We start from the raw sequence: 21,181 nt of genomic DNA, 5'->3' as shown, positions 1-21,181 counted from the left end.
TCCTTTTTTGCTTCGTGTGCTGAGCAACCCCAGTGTATTCAATCTTCCTCAAAATAAGAAAAAGTTAAGAAATGTGTGTAGGGCTCATTCATATGAATCTGATTTTCATATTAATATACAAGATTTGAGTTGGACAAAATTGAAGTCTTTGTAATTGTTCCTTCAGCCAATACTGAGGCCAAGATCAAATTACTGAAATTATTTCTTTTGCTATTACTGTTTAGTATTTGTATGCCCTTACAGAAGAAGCTAAATTTATGTGACTTGCCATAATTCCCTTAGATTTATGTAAAGATTATGAAATATTATTCTGTTTATGATTCATTTCATCTTAAAATTGGGGAATAAAAATCAGTTTGGAAAATTCTAAGGATATTAAGCTTTATTAGGTAAATTTTAAAAAGAATTGAGAATGAAGGTAATGAAACTAGATGATTGAGAATACTTCCTTTTATTGTTCTATGATGTATGGAATGAGATATATTTTTCTGCATAAAAATAGTCCTCAATTACCTAACTCAGATATCGTCTTGGGAGTATCCAACAACCATCTGTACATTACTAAGTAACATTGTAGATGTTCACATTGGAGATACGTTCCATCCTGTGTTTTTCTGTTATTTCAAAAGATATTAAAAGTGAAAGGACCATTTCAAATATAGATAGGCCCAATTTCAATCTACTGTATTCCAAGACCCTCCTTGGGAGACTGATAGTGGCTTAATAAGTTTTAGGACATTACAGTCAAATAAACTCCCAGTCACTGAAGTCTTTCAAAAACTGTACGTGATTTTGGGTGATGGCTGTGTTAAACAGCCCTATTAAAACTAGTTTTCAAAGAAAGAATAACATTTCCATGGAAGATCTGCAAAGATAGGCAACAAAAAATGGAAAATCAGAGAACAGACTTTCTATTCTTGTTCTTCCAGTCTTTTTCTGGGTATGTGTTTACAGAAGACAGCTAGCATTTGAGACCTCACTTTTTTTCATTCTTTTTTATTCTATGCAGACTACAGTCTTACAAATAAAATCATTAATAACCTGCCTTTCCTTCAGTTGCTGTGTTGCAAAATTGCCTGAGTCATTAGGTAAGAACGAGCACATGGCTGGTAATGGAAACACTGGAGTATTTATTTGCGTTACTGATCATTTAAGTTGTATCTAAAGAACTCCTAATATCTGATCTCTGTTGAATTTTTTTGTTGTTGTTGCTTTTTTCCTAGTTTAATTATTCTGGGATAGCATCACTTCTCAAAGATCAGCATCACTCTTTCAAGTCTAATTTCAGAAGCAGCAACTTAGTTTTTTGACTATACAGCTTGTTTCACTCTTTTCAGTAGTATTTTGAAGACAGTTGTCATATTTAAAATAATTCAAAATAGTAAAATAATCTTTTTCAAACTCTTTTGATCCTCAGAAACTTCCTCTTTCTTTCATTTACATTCAGTTTGTGTTGATTTTACCTTTCAGGATACAATTACCTGACACAATTACAAAGTGATTAAACATCCCCAGGTTTATCAAAAGAAACAAATTAGTGCTCAGAATGTATTAGTAATATTTTTTTCTGTTTGGAATAACCCTAAATGGAATCACAAAATAAGCTCACAAAATAACATTTACTTAAAAGTGAAGGCTAAATGGTGCTGTACTCTTAGGTGGGATATAAGGCTGTACATATCAGAAGATAGCTTTTTTATCTGCTGTGAGATTACCTGTGCTATTTAACAAACACAGTATGTGGTAAACATTTTAATGGCAGCTCTATGTAGTTCTGGTATATTGATTAAAAGCTCCCCTGGAAAAGAGTTCTATTTGTGGACAGATTAAAAGATCCCCAGACTTGAAGATGAAAATTTCTTGCAGTAACCTTTCTTCCTAAGAAATACGTTTATAACGTAACTGCAGAATCCTTTCTTATATTCATGATGAAGATTAGAAGCCAAAAGGGAATTGTAAAATGATTATTTGACATGAAATTGATGTTACTAATTTCAAAATTTAATCTTCCTGAAATTCTGAATAGTTTTCTATGGACATGAAAAGAAGGAAAAACAAAAAAAACAAAAAAAAAAACACCATCAAATAATCACCGAATCAAATACAGTCACAGAATTTATTACTTGGACTGCAACTTTTCCTTTAATATAGACCCTGGAAAAAATGCTGATGAAAATCTCTGAATGTTTGCTGGGATTTCTTGTCCATAGAGCTTCAGCTGTAGTTATGTTTCACATTGGTATGATTCAAGTTGTACAACCATGTTATATTACCAACTGTAATTATGTTTACATTAACAAATGGTGCAGTAAGATAAGAGCAGATCTGTACATCAAAGCAGTATGAATTAGTAATAACTAGTATTTTGGGGTTTTTACTTTATAATGGCTGCAGTCTAGCACCATGGATCGGATGCCTAATAGTGTCCTGAGTGCATTGGACATACACAAACTCCTGGAGAGCATTTTCTGATATTTTTTTTTTCTAAAAAGAATCCAATTCTTGTCTTCAGCGATTTCCAAACTGTGAATTGATTACTAAGTGTGGTTGATAGATAATTACTTCTGAAGCATTTTCCTGATCAAACATGAACCCAGTGTAGACATACTCTGGAAAACCAGTCAGCACTAGTAAAGTAAGGTTGAATTTTTGCCTAAGGCTACCAGAATCTCATCCTTAAGCATTGTGTAGTACGATATAAGTAAAATTAAAATTATAAGCTATGTAATAAAACCATGTTAATATTAAACTCTTATTACTAGTTTTGCTGAATTTAATCTGAAGGAATACTTGAGACCAATTGTAACAGTTTGCATGGACTAGGATCAAAAAGGACATCCAACTTTTTATTTTGGATACTTAATATCTACTGTCAAAGTACATTTCACAGAATGACAGTAAATAGTTTGTGCGAAACAGCTTTCAGGCATGCACTGAGTAGGAAAGAAAAAGTAATTACCAGCACTTCAGGAAGAACTAATAAATATTTCCCAAAAATCCATTTTAAAGGAATTTGGAAAAGAACTTTGTATTAGACAGAACTCTAGGAGAATAAAGCCTCTGATATTTCCATTGATCCATGTTACCTTTAGGAAAAGAGGGTACTTAGAATTGCTTGACTCAAAATGTATGAGATTTCTGATCGCTGCATAAAAAATGTAGTTCCAGAGAATTCTTTTGCCATAGATGTTTTTGGTTTTTTTTTTTTTCCCTGAATTGATTTATTTTTTGAAAATGGAAGCATTTTGTAGAATAGAAAGAAAGTGTAGTTTGTGTCAAGTTAGAAATATGATAGCATCATGGCTATTTCAGGAATTAACCATACTAGTGCAGTATTCTGTTTCCCTTCTTTTTATTCAAGTGGAAATATTTTTCCTGATCTCTATGACTTTTCAAAAGCTTGCTGTCTTGATTATCTTCCACAGAGGGTGTAAGTTGTCATTGCTCCTATCTTTTTTCCCTTGTCTCAGTGTTCTGGGATTCCTGAAGGCAGGTTTTATCAGTGGCAAAGAAGACTTTAAGTATACCAGCTTTTTCCATGTCTTTTTCACCAGGTACTTTGCTCCTTTAAGCCCACGTATACGTTAAGTCCATTTCCACTGCTGATATACCCGTATAAACTTTTTGTGTCTCTTGCCACATTCAGCTCTAGATGAACTCTGCTCATCTTATCCCTACATATTTGAAGAGCATATTCATATTTCTTCTGGATCACTTGAGTGTACTTTCACCTCGTTTACTCTTCCTGTTTACTACACTGAGTTTAGTGAGGAGCAGCCCGTTCATCCACACTCCGGTCCTTTGATTTCAGATGGACCATTCTTGGGACAGGAGCTAACGAGCCTTGAATCAGTCACCTCTCCTGGACTCCTCCTTCTGAGGATTCTCTCCCATGGAATTTATCTGAGGATTTTCCTGAACATGGCAAAGTCTTTTCTCCTGAAGTCGAAGGCTGTGGTCGTGCTTTTTGCCTTCTCCCTCCTTGCTGGTTCCTGAACTCCACTATTTTGTGTTCACTGCATCCAGAGGTGCCCCTGACTTTCACATACATTATCCATTCTTCCTTGTTTATATGTAGGATGTCCTTCAGATTGTCTCCATTTGTTCCATTGTCTCTCCACTCACATGAGGAATCAATGCACTCTAGAAACCACCTGGACTGTTTGTGCACAGCTGTGTTGTCCCTCCAAAAGCAAAGTTAAGCAAGTCATGCATAATCTCTAGGTCATACAAACTGAGTTTAAAGTGGGATAATAGTTAAATTTTAATGAATAAACCATTTAGTCCACCAGGGTAGAAAAGGTTGAGAACTGTTTTCTCAACTGTAACTGCATAATAAAACCAGTAACTTATGAGGGGTGTCATATATTAACAGTTTTTGACACCCATGATGTAAATTTATTGTGGTAGTAAGTTTCAGATTGCACCTCAGCAATAGTAATGTTGTACATGATGTAATCATGTCTTTTTAAGCATTTGGAAAAAGTATGCAATTTTTATATAAAACGAAGAATTTTTGTCATGGTCTATAACAGACGGACATCTCCTGTAATTATACTGATCATGGTTTATGTATATTTTCATCTTCTGTTGCTTAGTCTTTACTTGCATTCACAAACTTCTGTTTCAGGCATCACAACTGCTTACCTTGGAAGCAGGTATACAGAGAGGTCAAAATAACACAAGAGTTTGTTATTCGACTGTAGTTATATATCATTTAGCTACATTCAGTTCTAATTTATTAAGCCATATTGTGTAGTTGAGAAGCATGCTTATTTATAGCACCACAGTATTCTGTTTGCCACTTAAGCTGCTATAATTTCTGCTTGTGCAAATGCTTTAAGAAAGTTTTTCCATGCTTTCTATAAAGCCACATGATATAATTTGTTGATGGCTTTTTTTAGTATACATGAAAAATAGTTCCATCTGTAGCAAGGAGAAAGGTCTGTTCAGACTGACTGCAAAGCAAACTGAAAGACTGCAAGAGTAGCTAGACAGCTGGGAACAAATACACAAAATCCTCTGTCTGAGAGATGTTCTTTGAGAAACAAAAAAAAGCAGACATCCTTAGAGGAAAACAGAAATGCAGCTACCTGATTGCTCAGAATTGGAAATCACACACAATGGGAGCTCTGAGGAGACTAGGAACTGTTGGGCAGCATGAAGAATCTTCTTTCTTTCCGTCATCTGGGACTCTTATACTGTGTAGCTGTTGTTAAAGGCTTGGAAAAAAGCTTGGAATTCAGCTGAAAGGGAAATCTGTAAGTGCTGATAAATCACTTGCTAAACTAAAGACCAGTATAGAGGATGCTGGAATTCAGAAAAGGGTAAACTTTTGAAAAGAGACCTTTCAAGGGGAAAGAATGACCAGGTTTGATAATTTCAAGGGGAGTGGAGCCTTTCCTAAGCCTTAGATCTGGTATCTGATTCCATTATTAAATATCAAAGCTAAAAGATCTTTGCACATATTTACATAGATAAATGAGAATATAGGGCATATGATTAGCTATCCTTATTCAAAGATAGTGCCATTCTAGCTGTTTGTAGTCAAATGATGGTCATGTAGTGGAGAACCACAAGTTAAATTATGAAAGAATACTTTAGAAAAACGATTTTTTTCCTAAGGTATTACTCTCCAGCATTTGTCATGTGCTTAGATAATCAATCCAACTCATCTAACCCTTTTTTAACCATAAGGAAGAAGCTTCTGTGTAATGCCACAGGCAGATGGGCTTCTCAAACTGTATTACCAAGGAAATGAAGACAGTGTCAGGGAGATGAGTCAAAAATCACGGGAGTGAGTGAAGACTGAAGTTGGAAAGAGATTTTAATATTACTTATGTATTCACCCAATCAAACTTAAGTGGGATCAACCAGGCTGCACATTTTCTCTTTCTGTACTCACATACTATCAAATGCTGACTTTAGGCAGGTATAGGATTTTCTGAATTTCATTAAATCTGATTTTGCTAGAGGAATCATATGATCCATTATTCCTCCCAGCCACAAAAACATGGACTGTAAGGAAACAAATGAGTAGTGTTTTCTGTTTATTATCAGGGTATCATAGTCCACATATTTCATTTGTAATCAGAGTTTCATTTCTCACTAATACTTTCTTCCTTCTCTCCTTTGTCATAGATGCTGCACAACCTTCAGCAGATTAATTCATTTCATTCTTAGTTCTGTTCGTGTAGTATCAAGGCCAAGGCCTTAATATGTACCTACAGTAGGTTGATTGGTGTACAGGTAAGAGTCTTCAGTTGTGTGAAAAAGTGCTTTTTTGTAAGTCTATAAAATAACTGAATTTCACAGTTTGCAGGCTGCAAACAGTTGCTGGCTGTCTGCTGCATGATTTTCTATCTGAAGTGCTGCCCTTGTAGAGACAGTGGAGTATGAAGGACCAGTAGTGTGTAGAACTTTTCCTAATTCTTTCCCTATACCTAAGGCCATTCCACTGCCAGTCTAATGATAAAATATAAGTATTCTAGCTAATCTGGAAAATATGTGATGAGAAGCTGGAGGGAACTCATTACAGTAGATATCTTAGCCTAAACTTTTTTTTTTTTTTTTTTACTTCTTAAGTGCTAGTGGAAAAATACTTAGTATTTTAAACAGGGCAAACAGATGATTTTTTGTGACTTCTTTTTTAGGTTGAACAACCAGATTTACATGTAGTGTTTCTAATGATTTGATGCTCTGATTTTAAAATATCTTTCCTTATGGAGCAGGAGAGGATTTCTTTGATCTAGAAAGCAATCCTACCTAATATTTTCATGACCCGACTTAATAAGAAGATCTAAGTACTTTTGCAGTACTTTTGAGTTTGCTGGTGGTGTTTTCTTGTTGTTGTTGTTTTCTTACTATGGCATTTGGATTTGTTTCTATGGGTTTTGTTTTTTTCTTATTGTTTGAATGATGAGATAGAAGCTTGTTTATATCACTGTTTTATATATAAATATTTGCTATTTCTCTGTACTTTTTGTAATAAGTTTCACAAAAAGTAAGTCTAAACATATGAAAACTTTTAAGTATAACGCTTTTCTGACATGTGGAGAAATGTGGAACACAAATCTTGAGGAGTGGCAGGTTCGGACTGTTTAGTCAGGAGGAGAGCAGGCTCCAAGGAGATCTAATTGCTCTCACAACTGCCAGAAAGGAGGTTGTAGTGAGGTGAGAGTGCGCCTCTTCTCCCAGGTGACTAGTGATAGGACAAGGGGAGATGACCTCAAGTTGTGCCAGAGCAAGTTCAGGTTGAATATTAGGGAAAATTTTTTCACAGAAACAAGGGTGAGGTATTGTCACAGGCTACCCAGGGAAGTGGTGGAGTTACTGTCCCCTGGAGGTATTCAAGAAAGGGGCCGATGTGGCATTGAGTGACATGGCTTGGTGGGAATGGCAGTAATAGCTTGACAGTTGGACTGGATGATCTCAGTGGTCTTTTCCAACCTTAATGATTTTATGATTCTGTGAAATGATAATTGCAGAATATTAAAGTCATAGTCTTCTCTCCAGTCAAACTCTGTGCTCAGTATAAAATACTGAGTGAAACTTTTGCTTGTCTGCAATAAATTGTAGTAAGCTACTTCAGAGGTTTGTGCTGCTGACAGAAAGTCAGTCTTACAGTGGTTAAATAATCTACTATTATAATCAGTGTCAGGGCCTTGGTGCCCTCGTAGGCTTTAATGGCCCTGATGAGCCCCCTGTGCATGGGACTTTCCAGTCCAGTTGCAGTCATGCTCATGCCTGGTGTAGATCCTGTTGACCCAGTCCTGGCCTCTGGTTACAGGGATGTGTGTGACCGATTGCCATCACTGGACTTGAATCTGATAAGTGGATTAGTTTTCCAGCTTGACCTCAGGCCTGACTTATCACGGTGGACTTGTGTGATGATTTTGACTGTAAGTTGAAGCTACCATCCTCAGGCTTGGCCCTCTTGAAACACTCATGTTTCAACTGGACCCTGATGGAACTGGACCCCAGTTTGCTATCCGTGTTATCCTACCTGCTTTCTCATCCCTTTGATAGCTGCTGATACTTAATTACCACTGATTTAATCTGCTAAGGGCAAATTGTTAGCTACTTACCTGCGTGATATGAAACTTCATGTGAGCACGCAGTAGCCATTTGCCAATAGGAAGTATGCCAGTCCAATGACTACAAAGTAGTTACAGCAATTGCAACAGTAGAGTTGCACTGAAAACAGTTCTGTGTCATAAAATATAATTATAAAAAATAGATAATCAGGAAATGAAACTGCAGTGACTTCTATGATTTTCAATGTGTTTGTATTAAAGTTACTTTACTCAATGAGAAGGGAAAAAAAAAAAAACACCTGTGGAAAAGGCTACTCTTATTCTGATGATATATCTACAGTAAAGCACTGTAGAAATTCTGCCACTTTTCTCTTCAGTGAGCTGCCCTCATTAGTCGGACCAGCTCATGGAAAGATTTATTAAATTTTTTGCTGCTGATATATTATCATATTGAGATGAAGTTGTGAGAAGAATTCAAAAGGCATAATGCAATATTCAACAGAAAAGCACAGACACACCCTGAAAGGGCATGCAAAACCAGCCTGGATTGAGCGTGATATATATCACAACAGGGATCATATATTTCTTAAAGATGAGGATATCTTTAAGTTTATGGGTTAGGTTATAATTAATAGTGTAACTGGCAACTACAGCGTGCGACAATGAACATTGGTGATACTACAGTGGTGTAACTAGGCACAGTGCATACACACTTCACTTATGCATGTGGGCAGTCTGAGCTGTGAATGGACAAAAATGTGTTTGATCCAGGAGGTGTCCAAGTAATAAAAAACTGCCAGGCAAAGGACAAGTTGAACGCTATGGATTACAAATAGGCTGAATCCTCAACAATAGCCATCAACACTTACCATATGGAATTGGCTCCACGGTATTGTATACTCACAGATAGTTTAAAATTTGCAGGGAAGCTGGACTTGATGATCTCAGAAGGTCCCTTCCAGCCCTTATGGTTCTGTTATCTCCATCGCAGCGATCTCTCATATCCTTAGTGACCTACGTTCAAGTATACGCTCACACCACTTAAACACAATGACATTAGAAGACAGACATTCTTTGTTGACAGTTTGGTTTGTTGACAATTGAAGACTTGAAAATGAGAGTTTTTTCTCATTTTTTTTCACTACTGTGCTTAAAATTATCACCTGAGCTTTCCAAAGGAGTGTAACAGATACTTGTTTGTACACTGAGATGAAATAATTTTCCAGTTTTAACTACAGCAGCTTGGTTAGGAATGATTTTTTCCTTTAATGAAGTTATCTATTTCATAATAGGGAAAATTAGGAAATTGAGTCTAGCTTTTCCTGTAGCCAATAATTAATTTCCCATTCATTCAGTAATATGTAACTTGCCACTTAAACCACTGACTTAAATATGACTTAAAGTGATGTTTGAAACCAAAGAGAAACAGACTCTTAATTAACGAGTGTAAGGTAGAAACATACAAGATATATAAGATACACATTTCATAGAAAAATGCTTTCTTTTCAGATTCTCGTAGTGCTGTTGTACAAGGGGCTTGCACTCTTTTGTTGCCACAAGTTTTTCATTGAGATAGTTGTGTAACATAAACCCTGTTACAGATGTGTAGTTCAAACAGCAAGAAAATAGTAATAGGATCCAATTCACAGACAATTCAGAGGCCATCTAGACACAGTTTGGCATTCCACTTATAAAATCCAGATAGATATATTTATGTAATCATTTGACAGACAGGTTTTCAAAGTATGTTTGCTCAAACTTACTCTTTAATCTCTAAGAAGACAAGAGGGATTTCATTAGTCAGGAGGAGAGCAGGCTCCTTTTCATATATTTATATATATAATATTTCTATTTATGTATTTATATATTTATACATATCACAGAATCACAGAATTGAAGGGATTGGAAGGGACCTTTTGGGATCATCTAGTCCAACTCCCCACCTAAAGCAGGTTCCCAATGGTTGCACAGGAAAGCATACAGGTGGGTTTTGGTGATCTCTAGAGAAAGAGGCACAACTGTCTTGATTGCAGCTAGGTCAAAGTTTTCTTCTGGTATGATGCTGTGTTCTGGCTTCAGGAGAAAAACAATATTGACAGCATATCAGTGTGTTAGTTGTTGCTGAGCAGTGCTCTACGTAGTCAAGGACATTTCAGTTTCTCAGTTTCACAGTTTCTCTTGCAGTCCTGCCAGTAAGGAGACTGAGGTTGCACAAGGAACTGAGGGGATAGAACAGCTGCCCTAAATTGGCTCAACCTACGAGTTCTGTTTTGTTGTGTTCTTTTTCAAATCTCTGCCCTTTCCCACTGGGAGGGTGGAGTGAGTGAACTGTGTGGTGCTGAGCTGCCTGCCAGGTTAAACCACGACAACAGCAGCTCTACCTCTCTGGACAATTTGTTCCAGTTCTATGTCACTCTCAAAGTAAAGAATTTTTGTTCTTATATTCAGATGGAACTTCTTTTGTTCTTGGTTGTGCCAATGCCCGTTGCCTGTCACAACTGAGAAGAATCAGGCCCCAAACACTTGACACCCACCCTTTACATATTTATAATCATTTATAAGATCCCCTCAGCCTTCTCTTCTGCAGACTAAAGAGTCCCAAGTCTCTCACCTTTCCTCATACAGGAGATGCTTCAGGCCCCTACTCATCTTTATGGCCCTCTAGGAAATCCCTGTCTTTTTTGAACTGAGGAGACGAGAACTAAAATAGTACTCCAGATGTGGCATCACTAGTGCACATAGTTGCTGGCCATATTCATTTCAATGCACTCCAGGATACCACTGGCCTTCTTGATCACAAGGGTATGTTGCTGGCTCATGGCCAACCTGTTGTTCAGTCAGGAGTTGGATATGATGACCTTATTGATTCCATCCAAATAAGGATATTATGTGATTCCGAGATCTTATTTAAATCCTTCATCATTGTTAATTATAGTCACAACATAAGATATTGTTGGTAAGGTTAAGGGTTCAAGAAGCTATGGATCTGCCTTTTGTTTACTAATACTGTTTTAAGATGTAAATTTACATGACACCATGACAAAAAGAAGCAAGCAAATTCACCTTCCTGGTATCCCATTATTACAAAGCAGAACATCTAGAAATTGTAATGCTACAATTATAATTCGATTGTTTACCTGGCTGCAGGTGCCTACTTAGAACAGGTACCTACCTTTGTTTTGGACAGTCTGGTCTATATTCATCTTCTTCCATCTGTTCAATGGAATAAGTTTTTTTTATCTTAATAACTTGTCAGGTTTGGCAATTTTCTTAATACTGTGTTTGGAAAAATAAAATATTAGTGCAAGTCCTACAGGTGAAGGAAGGACATAATCTAGTATGTAATCAAAATACATGAAGAAATAGCATAACATTCTGTAGATAAACTGCACTTTGGTGAAAGCCAGACTTTAAGAAAGTGTTTGATTTGATCATTGATTTGATCATACTCAGCTTTAATCTGAGTAACTGTTATCTGCATTTCCTATTTCTGGAAGTAATAGATAAAAAAATATTACCTAAGAATTAAGAAGTGAATAAATACTTGCAATATTTTATTTCTTTGTTAATTTCTTTCTAACATTCAGTATCTTCGGATTCTACGAAAAAAATTATTTCTTCATATTGCTCTTAGAAATCTTTCATCTAGAGTTTTGTATCAGCCTATACTTGAATTTGAAGACATTATGTAGTTAATTAAAATAACTCTCATTTCAGTTTTCTGTGAGATTTGAGTCGTCAAATTATAACTGCAAAAAATGATAAATTATTTTCCTTGGCATTTTTCAAATTCATTCGAATTTTATCTTGTCTTTTTCAGGACTGATGTATGTATAATAAAATATTTCAGATGAGTTCTTCATCTTCCATCCTATTCTCCAGTTCTTCTCTCTGTTTGGAAGAAATAAATCACGACATTAGCAGAATCTGTATATTTACTTCCCAATTATTACATAATTTTGTAATTAATGTTCATCCATGCATATAGAAAGCAAAAAGATTCTTAATTATATGTTGCTCTTTAGAAAAGTCCAATTCACAACCAGTTTTACTGAAAACTCTACCTAAGCAAAATCTTCCAAATTTACATTGATCAGATTAATCACTACAGACCTGTGAGGTTATAAGTTGAGGGAATACATAAGACACTTGTAAAAATCTGCATGTCAGCTATCATAAAATGCATCAGAACATCAAAGAAGGAAGAGTTAACCAAAGAAATGTGACCACTGATTCTGGTGAAAAAATGCTGGAATTCCATGTTGTTCCTACAACATCAGAAACACGCCAACCTGTTACACTAATGTTAAATAGCAACCGAAATGAAATACCTACCTCCAGGACAACCAATTTAAAAGAGTTCCAGACAGGATAAACACAAGCAAAATTATAGTTTCCCTCATAAATCAATTTTTTTACCAAAATGTCCTTATCTTCTCCTCCCATTCTTTTTTATTTACAATGATAAATTTGGTTATAAACCTCTGCATTTATTTAGTTAAGGCAGAAGATAACAAGAGGAGGGCTTTTTACTGATGACTAAGATGAGCCATACCTATTTACCTCAGAAAAAAAAAGCTGCCATTTTTGTACTCTGCATTTTTGCTTGTTTGTGTCTCAGTCTATGGAATTTAAGAGGCAATTGTGGTATGAGTTAAAATGTTGACATAAGGATAAAGTCTGTGTGGGGTAAGTCACCATGAGTCTGTTGCAATTAGTTATGATTTGTGCATAGACTAAGCTAGTCAAAACAAGCACAGGTTTACACAGGTCAGTGGACCACGTTAATGATAAGAAATCAGTGGACAAACATTGTGGCAAGTCTCACTTGAACCAGCAGAAGGTATTATAAGGATGCTTAGTGCAAAGATAGTGAAAACACAAAATGAAGTGGTCATCTTCTTTCTCCCCTAGCTTTGCTTTCTTACCGTTGATGTTTTATGTTCCTCTCCCAGAACAAAAGGTAATGATCTCCTCTGTGTTTGACATCCCTTATACTGTTTTGGAGCCAAGAACCTTCTCTAGTTTCACTGGATTCCTCACACACTTTATTTAGTTCCAGCAGACATCCCTCCTGCTTGTTCCAGTTTCTGTTCTTACCTTGCTGATGTTACTGTTTACAAGTGCTTTCCTTCAACTTTCTCTATGTAGTTCTACTACAGTCCTCTGATGCTCCCTTTGTGGCATTTATTTATTTATTTATTTATTTATTTATAAATTAATTTAAATATTTATGCTTAGCTTAAGTCAAGGCAAGCAAAGCCTGAGTTTTTTGCTTAGCTTCCTGTTTATGAGTGAAACAAGCTTCTATGTCAACTCTGTCACATTGATAAGAATGACGCAGGAATTGTACTGTCACTCAATAAAAGTGATGCTGATCTGTCACTATTGCACACTAAGTGGCTCATATTTCAAAATAGAAAAAATAAAGACAGCTTGCCACTGTTACAAGTTCTAAAGCACAGAGATCACTGTGAAGCCATTAAATTGTCAATTTTGGTGACGGCCTTGAAACCACAATTATTTAGCAAGTACACCTCCAGTTGGGAATATTACTATGGCTTGGGTCAGTGTTTCAGGCTCATTTAAATAACTAGATTGAATACAAATGCCTCCCAACCTTTTAAAAAGCTAACTTGGCTTTATCTTTAGTGCCATGGAGAGGCGTGAGTCACTGTTTTCTTGGTATCATGTATAAGTTTTCAATTCAGTTTCAATAGATTTCCTTTCACTGCTGATTTTTTCACAGTAGTATGTATTTTTGGATATGCCTAAGTACTTTGGATTGTGTTTGTTTTAAATGAGTTTGTTTAAAAGAGTGAAATAACATATTCCCAGCAGCTATTTACTGTTCTAGGTGTGCCATACAGTTCCCCTGGCAGCAAGATTACTGGATAAATAATCATCACTTTTAGGACTTTGAAGACAGTATGTTTTCACAGACTGTGTTAGTTGTTTTTTAGCTTGAAGGTTTTGTTTTTTTAAAGCGAATTTCATGCAAATTCCTCATTTCCAATGCATTTCCCTAGCTGAAACTTCCTTTTATTCTTTGTGTTCTTAAAACAACATTGCTAGTTTATCTTTTTATTATTATTATTAATTGCTGTTATTCTGAAATAATTTTGCTTTTTCTTTTGACATGTCCTTGACAAGTGCTTGATGGAGCACATAAGAACCTTTCCATATTATTATGGGTTTGTTTGTTTGTTTGTTTGTCTTTTGTAGCAATTGGTGCAGCCTGGTAAAGTACTCCAGGATTCACTTGGTCAGTATTCAAGGATCACCTTCTCCAAAAGCAGTCCATTTTAATGAATGGCCAAGAATGCCAGGAAACCTACATGGATGAACAAGAAGTTCTTGGCCAAACTCAAACATAAAAAGTAATCATACAGAGAGTGGAATACAGAGATACTGTCCAAGAATCCAGTGGTGAGGTTAGAAAAGTTAAAGCCCAAACAGAATAGAACTTGACCAGTGATGTTGAAGACAATATGAAAGACTTCTGTAAGTAGTAAAGGTTCAAAAATACAAATGACGAAAGGAAGACAAGGGAAAAGGAGACCGACTGCTGAACAAGATAGGGATGCTGGTTATGCCTGAGGTGCAGAATGCTTTCTTTAGTCCTTAACAGTCCCATGTCCCACTGACCAAGGAAGAGACTGAAGCAAGGAAGATGTCTCCTTGGTGGAATAAGATCAGATCAGGGAATATTTTTAAGCGAACTGGATGTACATGAGCCCTGATCAGATGCACCCATGGATGCTGAGGGAGCAGGCAGATGTGAGGTCACCCTTAATAATCTTTGACTGATCATGGAGACTGGGAGAAGTGTTGAAAAAAATAAATGGAGGAAAGAAAATGTCACTCCTATCTTAAAGGCAAAAAGAAGGACTCAGGGAACTACAAGAGCAAGCAGCCTCACCTCAAACCCAGTTAAAGTGATGGATCAGCTCAACCTGGAAAATATTTACAAGAATATGAAGTGCAATAAAATTATTTTTATCATTCAGGATAGCCAGCATGGATTCACCAAGGAGTAGTCGTATCTGAGTAACTTGGTAAGCTGCTACAATTAAATGACTTGTCTGGTAGAGGAATAGAAAGCAGTTGACATTGTCTAACCAGGACTTCAGGAAGGCCTTTAACACTATCTCCCATTAGATCTTCATAGAAAATCTGTTGATGTATTTGGACTGGATGGGCAGAAAGTGAGATGGGTTGAAAACTGTCTGAACAGCTGAACCCAGCAGGTCATCTGGTACAAAATCTAGATGGAGTCTAGTAAATAGTGATTTACCCTACGAGTCAATATTGAGTCCAGTTCAGTTTAACATCTTTGTTAATGATGTGGTTGATGGGAAAAAGAGTATCCCTAATAATTTTATAGACAACAAGAAACTAGAAGAAGTGTCTGGTACACAAGATGTAATCCTTAAAGGGCTAGAGAGATGGGCTGTCAGGATCTTCATGAAGTTCAACAAGGAGAGCTGAAATGTTCTACACCTTGGGAGTAACGATCTCATAAGTTAGGATGTGCTGAGGGCCAGCTAGCTGGAAAGTAGCCTGGCAGAGAAGGACCATAAGGTCCTGGAGGACACCAAGTTGAACATGATTTAGTAACATGCACTTGCTGCAAAAAAGGCTAATGGTATTCTTGGCTGTGTTAGGCAAAGAGTTGCCAGCAGATCTTTCCCCTTTACTCAGCTTTAGTAAGGACACACCTGGATGATTGTATCCAATTCTGGGCTTCCCAGTACAAGAGAGACAAGGAGCTGCTGGAAATAATCAAAGAAAGATGATTAAAGGACAGGAACACCTCTCCTAGGAGGAAAGAGGTCTGTTTAGCCTGGACAAGACAAGGCTCAGGGGAATCTTGTAAATATATTTAAATACTTGAAGGGAGGGCACAGATTCATTTCAGTAGTGCCCAGTGCAATGGCCACAAACTGAATATCAAGAGTTTCCTGATGTTCAGATAAAAACAATCTTTTGCTGTCCGGCTGGCTGAGTACTGACATGGGTTGCCCAGAGAGGTGCTGGAGTCTCCATTTCTGGAGATCTTCAAAAGCCACATGAACACGGTCCCAGACAGCACTTGGTACTCCTGCCTGAGCAGGAGTTTTGGACTCCAGAGGTTTCTTCCAGCCTCGGCCACTGTGTGGTTCTGTGATGGTATTGCTCAAGCGTAGTAATACAAGCAGGTAAAATCTGAAGGTGTGCAGAAAGATTATAGGTGGGAATTGGTCAGTATATCTGAAATCAGTATATCCAAATCTATACAGAACAACATCTCACACACAGATGATTACTGCTTCCTAGTGCCTCAACTGAAGTTTGGATGAAAGGCTCTTGCATTCCTTATTTTAACTGCAGAGGGCACAGGACCAATTTGTTCTGTGCAGACTTATTGGAATGTAATATTCAGCATCATTTCAGTTCGTATGCACCCATACAGAAGCCTCCAAGAAATAATCCAAGATTGAAATATACCAAATTACTTACTTTAAGATCAAATCATGGGGGAGCAATACAGCTATGATAGTTAAACTATTAAGAAATAAGTCAGTAAGTATACTGTGAAATTGTATATCTACTGTATAATCTGTAAAATGTGACTGCTCAATATTTAAGATCCTATAAATGTTAGATCAGTCAGCGTGACAAAAAATGCCTGTACTTTATTTTTAAAATAAATTCCAATGTTCTGCATTTAAAATATTCATCCTTTTCACAGAAATATCAAGGTAACTGCCAAACTGTGACTACTTTATTTTGTAAGGGCACTAAGGACTGATAATGCTCCTGTACTTAGGGAGGATGACTGCCCTTGAGGGCTGCAGTACTGAAGTTTGCATTGCTGTAACATATTGTCTCAGAGGAAGAGTGTTCCTTTAGGTAAGGTGTTTGTTTGTAACACATAATTCAGCTGAACATTATTCACAGTTCTTTCAACACTGAGTGTTTGAAGAAGTTATTTAAGAACTACAGAAGTGGGGAAAAATGTTTATTTCGAACATGATGGATGTGGTGAGAAGGAAATAAAAAGTAGGTTATGTTACTACTTTTTGTATTGATTTGGAATTAATGTTTTAATCTTTTGCATAAGAGAAGGAGTAAGAAAGCAAAATGTCTGAAAGAATAGTGTACACAGATATTTGTTTGTCTTCATAATCAAAAAATTTGACTTCACAGATTATAAAGATCCTCATTTTTCTGTGTTTTGTTTGTTTTGTTTGTTTTCTCTTTCTCTTTTCTTTTCTTTTTTTTTTCTTCTGTCTGGTGGCTTGTTTTTGTTTTCCTGCTTTCTGTAGGAAGATTTGCGGTTTTGTTCTTTTCTACTTAGTGTTATTTCAGCAGCCCAGGAAACAGTTTTCTCAGTATGTAATGATGTGTTGAACCGTTCTGTACACATCTCTTTGGAGACTGCTGGCTTTGGAAAAGTGAAGTTTTCAGTGCAGGTAACATCAATATACTCTTTTTTTTTTTTTTTTTTTTTTTTTTTGGTACTGTTTTTCTACAGTTCCTTCAAAATGCTAATATTAGGGTAATCAGCTATATGTGTTCAAATTATTGAAATACAGAACATCTGTTGAAGAAATTGTAGTGACAAACACACTGCTGCTCTGAAACTCTTGCTAGCTTGCATGATGGCAGTGTCACTGTTCCTGAACTTAAAAAAAATAATAATAAAGGAAAATATTCAGTGTCACCTCTAAGTCACCAACTGTGAATACATATGGCAGTTTCACTCTGTCAGTCTATCTGCTGAAGTTCCTTTTAAAATTAATGGTAAGTTCTTCTCAGGCTTGGTTGACTGTGGCAGCAGATTGATGCTGTGTTCAAATTCTGTATGCCTTGCAGCATTTCTTCTTCTGTGCTGGAGAAGCATTCAATTCATTATTTACATTTGACCTGTGAGAATAGCTTAAGAAATATGTGATTGTAATGCTGGGAAGTAGACCTTTTAGGAAGAAAGTTTTTTATTTGGAAAGCTAAAAGAAGAATGAGACATTTTCACCTTGATTAATGTTTAACTTATAAACAACCCTGATGTAGTTGAGTATTGTGAACTGTTGCACTGACTGCAACTATTTGAAAGAAAGCATTACTGCAGCTGCAGTTCAGATGCTGAAATAGAAACTTTTGTGAAACCTTTTCAGAATTTTTGAAAACACTGTGAACTTACACTAAATCAATAGCTTGTAAATTGACAAGATTGAATATGATAACAGCATTATTCTGCACAACCTTGGTTTGTACAGAATAAATGCAATACTAGTGTTTTCCTACTAAGAACTCTCAGGTGATTATATTCTTCTTGGTGTTTTAGAGTGAAGAAGTAAACAACTTTATCAGAAATAACACTAGTACTTTTATCCCTAGAGTATTACTAAGAATCCAAAACTCCACGTGTTGGAAAGTATTAAACTGTAATTCCAAAGTGAGGAAAACCTACTCTGAATAAATTTTTTTCAGGTTGTTCACAAAAGTATTATGTAGGTTGGGATAATTGTGTAGAGTCCCTTCAGTGTCCTGTGTGTGTTGATAGCAGTCAATGTTGAATAAGCAGTAGAATTGCCTTCCATTTAATATATGTTATTTGAAGTAAAACTCCTTTCAGTTTAGTAATGCTGTGTAAATTTTCCTAGTGATTAAGCTGTAACAACTGATGTTTGTTTCTTCTGAGATTTCACAGATGTGGAATTTCTCAACATAATTGTTTTCTTTTTCCTTTGCCTAGGTAAATCACACTACATAAGAACTGCTGCACTCTGTCACTCTGTTCATTATTGTTTTTTTTTTCCTCTTTTCTCTTTTTTTTCTTTTACATTTTTTCAGAACACTTGATAGTATTTACGTTTTTAAGAAACCTTTCATTACGATTGAGCTACACATTTTTCTTCTGTAATTTTAGAAATTATAGAATTTGCAATATCATGGAAATGACGTAGCAGTCATGGTGTAATTCCTGTGTAGTAGTCATAATGTACAGGCCTTTCTTCATGCGGGAGATTTTCCAGGCCCTTAATCATTTTAGTGGCTCTCTGCTGGATTATCTCCAGTAGTTCCCTGTCTTTCCTGAACTGTGGAACCCAGAGCTGGGCACAGGTTCCAGATGTGACCTCACCAGGGCAGAGTAGAAAGGGAAGATCATCTATCTTCTTCATTCTGTTAGCCTTTTAATACACCCCAAGATACCATTGGCCTTTTTGGCCACAAGGGCACGCTGCTGGCTCATGGCCAGCCTGTAGTCTACCACACAGTGGGCATGCAAAGATTAAAAAGCCATGGGCCCTGATGGAATACACCCATAAGCGCTGAGGGAGCTGGCAGAAACAACTGTCAGACTTCTATCATCTTTGACAGGTCTTGGAGAATGGGAGGGCTGCCAGAGGAGTGGAGTGTAGACAATGTCACTCCAGTCTTCAAAAAAGGCAAGAAGGGGGAACTGGGAAACTACATTCCAGTCAGTCTCATTTCCATTTCTGGGATGTTACCTCCAAGCAAGTGCAAGAAAAGGTTATCAGAAGTAGTCAACATGGATTCACCAAGAGGATATCATGCTTGGCCAATATGATTGCCTTCTGTGATGTCACAACTGGCTGAGTAGACGAGGGGAGACCAGTGGGTGTGGTCTGCTTTGACTTCAGCAAGACTTGACAGTGTCTCGCATAACGTCCTTTTAGGTAAGCTTAGGAAGTATGGGGTAGATGAATGGACAGAGACGTGGATTGAGAACTGGCTGACTGGCAGAGCTCAGAGGGTTGTGATCAGCAGCACAGAGCCTAGTTGGAGGCCTGTAATTAGCGATGTTCCCCAGGGGTTGGTAGTGGATCCAGTCTTGCTCAACATCAACAGCCTGGATGAAAGGATAGGGTGCTCTCTCAGTTTGCAGATTATATGAAGCTGGGAGGAATGGCTGAGATGCCAGAATGCTGTTCTGCCATTCAGCAAGACCTGAAGTGGCTGGAGAGCTGGGCAGGGAGAAACCTGATGAGATCCAACAAGGGCAAGTGTACAGTCCTACACATGGGGAGGAATAACCACATGTACCAGGTCAGGTTGGGGCTGATCTGCTGGAAAGGAGCTCTGTGGACGTGGATGGCCTGGTGGATAGCAGATAGAAAGTTATTACCCACCATACTGTCAGGAAAATAATGTTAAAACAAAATCTTTAAACCCATGGAATACTTTGCAGTTTTGTACTACTTACTCTTAAAGATATTCTTCACCTAATCTGTATTTCATGGTATTTATGTAGCTCTTGCAGCTTGTTTATAAAAAAAAAATGAAAACCTTTTAATGTAAATTGTTGATACGAGTAGGAAAATTTTTAGATAACTTACAGAAACAGGTGATCATGAAGATATAGTAGACCAGGTGTGGTATATGAAGTCTGAATTTCAAAGTCTTCTTTTCTAGGCAGATTATCAGGCTTTTTACCATACAGTCTTTTTGGCTATTGTTACATCTCTTGAGGATTAAGTCTTTTCCTTGTATCATCTTAATTTTTATGTTGCATAGAGACAATTGGCAATTAGACAGACGATTAGAAGACTCTATTTAATTTTTTTTTCCTAGATCAGTACTTTTGAAGCAATCCTTCAATGGATAATTGTTATTTATTTATTTATTTATTTATTTATTTATTTATTTATTTCGGCATGACAATGCTGAAAGGCATATATTCTGAGTAAAAGCTTTGTTTCAGATGCTACTTACTTACAAATAACACTTGTTTTCCACCTTAAAGAAGCATGTTCTTCCTCTATCAAGCTACATACTGAAACTGTACACCTTGTACAGGAGTATATTTGATTTTTTGCTCTTTTATCAAGCGTTCGACTGGGATATGTTATTTCTTTTTCTCCACAGTACTAATCAGTATGTATTAATAATAAGGCATCTGCTTATAACATGCCAAAAGTGCATAATATCATGATATTCTTATGCTATATCTTACTCCAAAAAATGGCTTTCATCCCATTAGAATTTTGCAGAACCCAAACCACGATGGTATGTGTCCAAAGATAGGCAAATTACTGTGGGAATCTGGAAGGACCTTTCTGCAGATCTCTTCAGTTTTCCTACAGAAGATATGCAGCTCGTTGCTGGACCGCTGAACAAGAAAGAGGCAGCCTTTT

Source organism: Tympanuchus pallidicinctus, unplaced genomic scaffold (genome assembly GCF_026119805.1).
Source record: "Tympanuchus pallidicinctus isolate F22 unplaced genomic scaffold, pur_lepc_1.0 scaffold7, whole genome shotgun sequence".
Lineage (NCBI taxonomy): Eukaryota > Metazoa > Chordata > Aves > Galliformes > Phasianidae > Tympanuchus > Tympanuchus pallidicinctus.
The sequence above is the reverse complement of the archived record's forward strand: the minus strand, read 5'-3'. Positions refer to the sequence as shown.